Source organism: Nelumbo lutea, chromosome 4, assembly GCF_056320005.1.
Source record: "Nelumbo lutea isolate HS-2025 chromosome 4, American lotus-T2T, whole genome shotgun sequence".
NCBI lineage: Eukaryota > Viridiplantae > Streptophyta > Magnoliopsida > Proteales > Nelumbonaceae > Nelumbo > Nelumbo lutea.
The window spans coordinates 59,123,379-59,133,540 of NC_142687.1; the positions used below are offsets into that span (position 1 = coordinate 59,123,379).

Below are 10,162 nucleotides of genomic sequence, written 5' to 3' on the forward strand. Positions count from 1 at the left end.
AAAGTCCAATACTCCAAGCCTATCCGTGGCGCTTTTCAAGAATAATAGAACACATGGAGTTTCTAATCACTATCGGATTAGTTGGTTAATGGAGCAACCAGATATGTGGGACATTGGCATTCACCACGGTACCTGTAAATTTGTTGGTCTGGTAAATCAAATGAACAGTGCGACATTCTTGAATCCCACGTGCATCACGATTCAAAACTTTGAGCCATTACAAAAGTCTTCTTGAATGGTCAATTTGAACAATCATCCAACATGGGTATCAACATTGTGAGGACATCGGCACCACATAGAACTTCGTCACCTCGTCCTCGAGGGGGCATTTGTAGATATGTGAATTTTTTGAAGCCAAATAAGTGGGCTTAATTTACATGACAGCCTCTAAATAATATGGGCCTCCATGGGCCCGAGGCCCATATCTACATAAATGTCTTTGTGGCCTAAGGATCCAAGTGTAGTAAATTCAATCAGGCCCATTTCCTATTATAATAGGGTGGTCCCATTGGCAAGACCACTAACTCCTACATAATGGTGCATGTATAGGATTTAATGCTAACCCAACACCCCACTCACATGGGATTGGTTAACAAAGTGGGCTGAGGTAGCAAATCTAATCATTGGCTATAAATAGCCTTGCCTAGAAAGAAAGAGTTCTTCGTTTTTGGAGAATCACATTGCAAAAAGCTACCACACCAATACTTAAGGATTGCAAACAACTACAAGTTCTTACAAACTTCAACAACTACAAGATCAAGAGAAAAGAAAAAAGGGAAAAGCTTCTTAATTCTCTACAACTCACTTGAATTCAAGCTCTTCAAAGAAGATCAAGCCACCACAAAAGGGCCCTTCTTAGAAAAGCATCATTCACAACCAATCAAGCACGAAGCCCGGAGTCAAGAAATCTACATCAAATCTCCCAAAACACCAAAATCAAGGAAATCTACATCAGCACTTCAAGAAGTATGAGAAACACACCAACAGCCTTCATCTTCACCAAATTCGACTGTCAATCAGAGGTTGCTCACGTCTTCGAGCAGAAATCAAAGAGAGTTCATTCCCTTGTTTGTTTTCTTTATTATAAATTTATTTTTATAATTCGTCTCCATATTTTGTACTAATTAGAATATACAAAATTTGTATCGACAATGACCTCACCTGCTCCACATCAATATAATAGGGTCACATATGAAGAAAATCCAAAAGGGATAGGATTCTCTAATAATGCTTCCTTAGTAGTCAAACAAAAGGGATAGAATCTTCTTTCCTAACAGAAAAAGAACACCTTTCTTTATAGTTTTGACTTTTCTCTCTATAAAAGGGGAGAGCAATTCTTCCCCAGGATATACGACAAGGACCTAGGGTTTCTGAGAGGGAGACAACTCCTTTCTCTCCTGTTTCCCACATCCTCTCTCTTTTTCGTCATCATCTCCGAACTTCGGAGACTACCAATCTCCGCCTCACCATGGTGCTTACAATAGAATCTCTGGTTAAATATCTGATCTCGAGAGAAAATGATGACAATTATTTTATTGCTCGAGATTTCAAAAAAAAAAAGGAAAAGAAATCCTTTCCTGGGATTTCATGGCAGTGCAATTTCACAAGAAACAAGCTTGCCATTTCAATCCACGGAGTAGCTTATCCGTCGTTCGCTCTAGAGTTATTTGACTAATCTCCCTCTCTGATTCGTTCCGTCTTTCTCTCTTTCTCTAATTCTCTGTTATTGTGGGCTTTCCAGTGTTGGTGCCCGCATAAATCTGTTTCAAAGAAAAAAAACCCTCGCTTCAGGACTTATTTTTACGCCGTGAATGATAAACTAATGTCGGATCTTCGCTGCCATTATTATCGTAACTACTGACGTAGCTAAGAATGGAAGCTACAATAAGGCATCGCCAGCCGCCCGAATTGACAACTGGGATATTCAAAACTCCCTCGTCCATTAGCAATGCCTTTAGCAGCAGCCGCTTGGCACCTGTGATGTAAATAGGCACCTATCCAAAAAAAAGGAGAAGACCAGACCTCTAGTTGACGCTTGCGGAAGGGAACGATGCGAAACGATTTGAATGAAAAGGAAGGGGAGTGATTCTCAGTACCCAGAAGACCGCTTCCATTCACTTTGCCGGTTCAGGTAAGCCCCGTACAATCTCTGATTAATTTAGGGTTTTGGAAATTTTCTATGAAATTCCTTTGAATTACTGAAGTTATTTCAATGATATTTTCAATTTTGAAAACCTAGCTAGAACTCAGAGCCTGATCAAAAGCGCGCAAAAGTTTCGCAGATCCTTTCAGGGCAGGGGAGCTTTGATAAACTCCGTAGGATTGAAGCCTTTTTTTTTTTTTACTACTAATTAAATTTTCCTTTAAAAAAAAGAGAACTTTTAGGCAACATCATATATTCAAGATCGTTTCCTTTATTTGATTCGATCTCTGTTTGCGATTTGTTTTTCTGAACTCTGCTTGTTATCACTAGATCTCTGCCTCTATATATTCTAGACAACGTCATATAATTTTTCATCCATGCAACTCAGCATAGGATAGCCTGAGGAATTTTAATTTCATTTCTATAGAACCTCATATTCAATCGTCAAACTCAGATCATTCTTGATCCTTCATCCTTTCTTATTACCTAAGGAAAATGGGTTCAATTCATTTCCCATGTTTGGGTTGGGTCTTCATCGTAAATCGCAAAGAAAGGAGAAGGAATATGCCTTCTTTCTATATCTATCATCATGTTCTGGGTTGGAAATTCAAACGCTTCTTGGCAACTAATTCTATTGGAAAAATCTGCTATTGTAATCGTTTGTATTAACGAATAGATCTGTTGATGTTCATATCTACGTAGTTTGCAAAGTTCTACTTGATTGTCCATTATATTGAAATTTAGGCAACCAACCGAAGTGTGACCGTAAACCATGCTGTTTTTGAAGCAAATATTGCCTTAATCATCCATGCAGTTTTGTAGCGCAACTTTATTTTGATGATTCTGATTGCTTCTATGTCTCTTAAAAAAATTATTACTTTTATTTTTATTTGCCCTTTGTGTTGTTTTTATTTGCCTTTTCTGTTATGCTATTAACTGTTAGATTTTTCCGTCTCTTAATTTTTGTGAGCATTATTAGTAAATGGTCCAGATGCATTTTGATCCCCTAGGACTAGGGGTGGAAACGAGCCGAGCTCTTCACGAGTTAATCGAGCTCAGCTCGTGAAAAACCCAGCATGGCTCGGTTTCAACCGAACTTCGAGCCGAGTTCAAACCCAATTCACAGGCTCAATTAAGAAAAGAGCCGAGCTAGAGCCTAATAGAGCTCGGCTCATGAGGCCCTGCTTAGGCGCACTCAGATTCCCTACCAACCCCAGGTGCACTCACATTCCCTGGCAACCCCAACAAGGCCATGTTAGATAGTGTATGCCCTTAGCTCCAATTAGAATGATGTATATTATGACATTTAATGTAAATGAAGAAAGTACATATTTGATTCGTGTTATTATGGTGTGTTTCTGATTGAAGCCCATCACAAGGCCCATCTCACCCCTAGGGGCGACAATTCCCAGGATAAGGTTAAGATAAAGTCCAAGAAAGATAAGAAGAACTTCCAAGAACTCAAGATAAAGCAAGACTCTCAAGATTAGCAAGACTTCCAAGATTATCAAGAAATCAAGATCAGAATTCCAACAAGACTCCAAGTTCATATTTTCATAATTTCTTCAAGTTCTCTTCTTTGAATTTCACCACATTTTCTCTCTCCTAGGGAAATCGGTGTTATTCGCTAGGAACTAGCGAACGCTCGGTGCTTGCATGGCCAGATCTGGTGTCCATTGCTTCCACGCTGCGTTAGGTGGTATCAGAGCAGGGAATTCGCCTAGTCATGGCCAACCAAGACGGTAGCAGTCGCAACCCACCCCGTGACGGTGATCAGGGTTTTCAGCTGTTTGGAGAGTAATCGAAGAACAGCATACGACCACACGTAACATCGAGCAGTAGCTGACAGAGATGGCTGAACAACTGTGAACCTTGTTACGGGAGGTTGTTTCACGGAATCGGGAATATCCACAGCAAATCGAAGGAGACGACCATGACAGACCACCCATCAGTACTGCGCTCCGACGACTAGTCCTGGACGACGACAGTGATGATGATCTAGAATTTGGTGGTGCTCCAGTTCTTTCCGGCAACGACAGAAACGGCAGGAATTGGCATAATCAAGGTAACTTCAACCCCCGTAGGAATAATGATGAATTCAAACTTAAAGTAGATATTCCTACCTTTAGTGGAGATCTTGACATAGAAGGATTTCTGGATTGGATCACAAAAGTCGATAGATTCTTTGATTACATGGAGATACCAAATGAACGAAGGGTAAAACTGGTAGCTTTCCGATTAAAAGGAGGCGCATCTGTTTGGTGGGAACGGATGAGAGAGACCCGGATCAGAGAATGAAGGGGTTTTGTTCGAACCTGGAGGTGCATGAAACAATTAATCAGAGGTAAATTTTTACCTCCTGACTATGAACAATATATGTTTGAATCTTACAAGCGGTGTGCGCAGGGCTCACGTAGTGTTAATGAGTACACATCAGAATTTTTAAGATTAGTAGAAAGAAACAAATTGTCTGAAAGTGATAACCAGCAGGCAATCCGTTATCTGAGCGGGTTAAGACCGTCCATCAGGGACAAAATTAGTGTACAAATGGTTCTTAGTGTGCAGGAAGCAAGGAACCTAGCCCTGAAAGCAGAATTAATGTTCCAAGACAACAGACTCGGCAGTGATAATTACCGTCGGTACAGCGGGAGCGACAATAGACCGGCAACTGTCGGTAGGAACAAATCAGTCCCGGCAGTACAACCCTCTCACCCAACAAACACAAGTTACGCCGGTAAAACTACTACAGGACATACTCGAGGTAATCCTTCCAACCCTCCTAAACCCAGTAACCCTTATGCAAAGCCTGCTCCTATTAAATGCTTTAAATGTAATGAGGTTGGACATAGATCCAGTGACTGTCACAGGAGGAAGGCAATTAATATGGTAGAAAGGGAGGAGGAAGAAGATATTGAGGATGATGTATACTGTGGATTTGATGGGGAGGATGAAGAGGGTCCATACGAACATGAAGAGTATACATGTGTTGTGAGAAAATCAATACTGTCCTAGAAAAATAAAGATACTTTTCAAAGGCACAGATTGTTTCGTACTAGATTTACTGTCAATGGTAAATTATTTGATTTAATTATTGATAGTGGCAGTCAAGAAAATATTATTTGCAGGGATGTCATACAAAGGTTACAATTACTTCCTGAAAAACATCCAAACCCATATACAATTGGGTGGATCAAGGAAGGAGGCGGCGTACGAGTGGAGGAGCGCTGCAAGGTACCTTTTTCTATTGGTAAGTATCATGATGAAGTATATTATGATATTGTAGATATGGATACTTGCCATATTTTGTTAGGAAGGCATTGGCAATTTGATACAGATGCAAGGCACATGGGTAGGAAGATTACCTACCAACTTGAAAAAGAGTGTATACGTTATACTTTGTTACCCATGGCTGAAAAGAACATTGCAAAGACCCCAAAAGCACATGAGAAAAATTTCCTTACCATTACCCATCATCATGCTGAATTTGTAAAAGAATGTAAGGATACTCGTGAGGTACATTTGTTAGTAGTAAAGGGAGAAAATGTTAATGATGAAAATAAAATTCCAATGGAAGTGCAATACTACTTGATGAATTCTATGATGTAGTTCTAGAGGAATTACCAAATGGACTCCCTCCCATGAGAGATATACAACACCATATTGATTTTGTTTCAGGTGTCAATCTACCTAACCTCCCACATTACAGGATGAGTCATAAAGAAAATGAAATCTTACGAGAAAAGGTAGAAGAATTATTCAAGAAGAGACACATTCAAGTCAGTATGAGTCCTTGTGTAGTACCAGCTTTGCTAACACATAAGAAGGATGGCAGATGGAGAATGTGTGTCGATAGTAGGGTCATTAACAAAATTACTATTCGGTACAAATTCCCCATTCCTAGGTTGGACGGCATGCTGGATCAACTTAATGGAGCTGTAGTTTTCTCAAAGATTGATCTCAAGAGTGGATATCATCAGATCAGGATCCGTCCCGGAGATGAATGGAAGACAACCTTCAAGACTAGAAATAGCTTGTTCGATTGGTTAGTCATGCCCTTTGGACTAACCAACGCACCCAACACATTCATGAGGCTGATGAACCAGGTATTGCGCCCCTTCATTGGTAAATTTGTGGTAGTCTATTTTGATGATATTTTGATATACAACAAATCTATCACTGAGCATGTGGGACATATTAGGGAGGTCCTGAAAAATTTGAGGAAAAATAAATTATATGCTAATTTGAATAAATGCATCTTTATGAGTGATAATTTATTATTCTTGAGATTTATTATAAGCAATGATGGTGTAAAAGTAGATGAAGAAAAAGTGAAAGCCATTAGGGAGTGGCCGACCCCATCCACTGTCACAGATGTCAGGTGTTTTCATGGGTTGGCAACCTTCTATAAACGCTTTATTAAGAATTTAGTAGTATCATGGCTCACATTACTGAATGTTTGAAAAAATGAAATTTTCAATGGAGAGAAGAACAAGAACAGAGTTTTGCTTTCATAAAAGAAAAGTTATGTACTGCTCTTGTTCTTGCCTTGCCAGATTTTAATCAATTATTTGAAGTTGAATGTGATGCCAGTGGAGTTGGCATAGGGGCTTTATTGTCTCAAAAAAAGAGACCAATTGCTTTCTTCAGTGAAAAATTATGTGAAGCCAGGAGAAAGTGGTCTACTTATGACAAGGAGTTTTATATTGTGGTTAGAGCCCTGAAGACATAGGAACACTATTTAATTGCAAAAGAATTTATTTTCTACACTGACCACCAGGCCCTAAAATATCTTAGTGGGCAAAAGCAATTAAGAAGTGATTTGCATACTAGATGGTCTGCCTTCCTAGACAAATTCCCATATAAAATTGTGTATAAGACAGGACAACAAAATAAAGTGGCTTATGCACTTAGTAGGTGTGTGGCTCTCATCAAGACCCTCAGTGTTGAGATTGTGGGTTTTGAGTGCCTAAAAGACTTATATGCCCAGGATGAAAACTTCCAACAGGCATGGGAGAAATGTGTGAATAAACAACCAGCAGAGGACTTCTTTATTTATGATGGGTTCCTCATGAAAGGGGAGCAGTTGTGTATCCTTTGCACCTCCCTCCGCGAAAAGATCATCAGGGATTTGCATGGGGGTGGATTAGCAGGACACCTGAGAAAGAATAAAACAGTAGAAGCAATTAAGGGGCGATATTACTGGCCGAAATTAAGAAGGGACATATCTACCATTGTATACAGGTACTATGTTTGTCAGACAACTAAGGGACAAACTCAGAACACAGGTCTCTACATGCCCCTACCCGTTTCTACTGCTATATGGGAAGACCTGTCCATGGATTTTGTGCTAGGCTTGCCAAAGACCCAGAGGAGCATGGACTCCGCCTTCGTGGTGGTTGATAGATTCTCAAAAATGGTTTACTTCCTCCCATGCAAGAAAACAACAAATGCATCCGCTACAGCCAAATTGTTTTTCAGGGAGATTGTCCGCTTGCATGGGATACCCAAGACCATCACATCAGATCATGACACACGGTTCTTCAGTTACTTTTGGATGACCCTATGGAGGTTGTTTGATTCATCACTTAATTTCAGCAATACAAACCATTCGCAGACAGATGGACAGACAAAAGTGGTAAACAAGACCTTGGGGAATTTAATTCGCAGCATACGTCAGGAGAGGCCAAAACAATGGGACTTCGCCATAGCCCAGGGTGAGTTCGCCTACAACAATGCAGTGCACAGTTCTACAAGCAGATCCCCGTGTACATGAAGGTCCCTAACCATGCACTGGATTTAGTGAAGCTACCCAGAGTACCCAGCGCCAGTATCTCAGCAGAACAGATGACTGAACAAATCCAGTCCGTCCAAGAGGTCGTGAAGCAGAAGCTAGAGCAAACCAACGCCAAGTACAAGATGGTCGCAGACAAGCACCGCCAACCTCAAGTGTTTGATGTAGGTGATGAGGTTATAGTCTTCCTAAGGAAGGAAAGAATTCCCGTAGGTACGTACAACAAGTTGAAGTCTCGGAAGTATGGTCCATACAAGATCATGAAGAAGATCAACGACAATGCATATGTAGTGGACTTACCAGATCATATGGGTATATTCAAGACCTTCAACGTTGCTGACCTTCACCGATACTTGCCAGAAATAACACTTGTCTATCCTAGTCACGACTCGGGATCGAGTTCTCTCCAAGTGGGGGAGAATGATGGAGGCCCATCACAAGGCCCATTTCACCCCTAGGGGCGGTAGCTCCCAGGATAAGGTTAAGTCAAGATAAAGTCTAAGAAAGATAAGAAGAACTTCCAAGAACTCAAGATAAAGCAAGACTCTCAAGATTAGCAAGACTTCCAAGATTATTAAGAAATCAAGATCAGAATTCCAACAAGACTCCAAGAAGCATCAAGATTAGCAAGACTGCCCAGATTCATGCATAAGGAGAGTCAAGGAGATCGGACGGTGGGAGATCAAGCCCAAGAACTCCAAGAAGGTTCGACCTTATCAGGACAGCCCAAGAGGATCAAGATCAATATCAAGATTCATGTTCTTTCCTAGTTACTTTACAACTTCCAAGATGTACTATAAATACTAATTATTTCCAGTTAATACACACCATATTTTCAGAATTTCTTCAAGTTCTCTTCTTTGAGTTTCGCCACCTTTTCTCTCTCCTAGGGAAATCGGTATTATTTGCTAGGAACTAGCGAACGCCCGGTGCTTGCATAGCCAACTCCGATGTCCATTGCTTCCACGCTTAGCTATTGACATGATGCTTAACAGATACTTAATTTAATTTGCACTTGCTCTAGGAGTCAAATTATTTATAATGCCCTCTCTTCTATGACATTTTATATCTACGACAGAATTTTGGGTCCAAGAATCTAGATTTGGTTGTTCTGTCAAAAGAAAAAGAAAAGAACTAGGGAAGAAGAAATTTTTTTTTTGTTGGATATATTGCTTACTAGTCCACCCTTGTGCGATGCACGAGTGTTGTTAAAAGAAATTATGGTTAAGTATTGTTAGATAAATTCGTTTTAATCTTTACTATTTTTATTACAATTTATTAATTTGATTACTCTTAATGTGATGCATAGGCATTGTTAAGTGACATTTACACAAGAGTCTTAGGACATTTCTGTTTTGGTCAAGCTAAATCCTATCCATCTCAACATTATTTTTGGGTTATGTATTATCTAATAAATAATTTTTCCTAATTTTTTAAACAATTTTTATTGTTTTTAATTAGGTTAATTTTTATTAATTATTTATATTTTATTTTTATAAAATTTATAAAAAATAATTTTACTATTTCTAGAATAACTTAATAAAACTAAGTTATTTATATTATTTTAATTAATAAGTTAATCGTGTAAAGTAAGTTGTTGGGCTTTTAATTTTCCCTTGTTTATATTTTACTATTTTCTGATTTTTAATATTTTTTGATAAATATTACTTTTAATAGAGTAAAAATGTTCTGTTATTTTTAGTGAGATTTCTCTCATCTTATCATATAATTAAAAGTTAAGTTTCTATTTTTTTTTTGTTATCTTCCCTTATTTTTCCAATTTTTCTGATATTTTCAACTCAATAAAATTAATTTGTAATAAAATATTCTCTTATGTGCTCTTTTTATTTTCAAAATTGCATCACTAGGTCGAACCAAATAACTGGTAATTGAAGCTAGTGGGTCAAATGGATTTTAAATATTCAAATAACTCAACCCATGAAGTTCATCTTCTTGATGCATAGTGAGTTTTGGGCCCCTGGTTCATTTCTTCTTCTACTTTCTTCTCTACTTGGATGTCAAAGCTAGGGGAACAACCTAATCTCAATGCTTTCAAAACTTAAGTTTGCTGCAATTAAGATATAAGACAAAGGAGACAATTCATGTCCTTAGAAAATATTTTTATAAAATTAGCAATGAAATTTTCACAAAACTTATAAAAAAATAGTGAATTTTTAATGTTTTTTTAAAATATAACAAAAAAGTAATTTATTCAAAATTAATTAATA

General features: G+C 38.5%; 2 long non-coding RNA genes across 2 annotated transcripts; both read left to right on the forward strand.

Moving 5' to 3' along the window:
- The first annotated feature begins 1,348 nt into the window (after positions 1 to 1,348).
- Positions 1,349 to 2,519, forward strand: LOC148860795 (uncharacterized). The gene is made up of 2 exons (XR_016112738.1): positions 1,349 to 2,131; positions 2,240 to 2,519. It is a non-coding gene; the product is annotated as an uncharacterized LOC148860795 (long non-coding RNA).
- Positions 2,520 to 4,778: 2,259 nt separating this feature from the next.
- LOC148860796 (uncharacterized) lies at positions 4,779 to 5,955 on the forward strand. Its single transcript, XR_016112739.1, has 3 exons — positions 4,779 to 4,904; positions 5,269 to 5,390; positions 5,819 to 5,955. It is a non-coding gene; the product is annotated as an uncharacterized LOC148860796 (long non-coding RNA).
- The last annotated feature ends 4,207 nt before the right edge of the window (positions 5,956 to 10,162 follow it).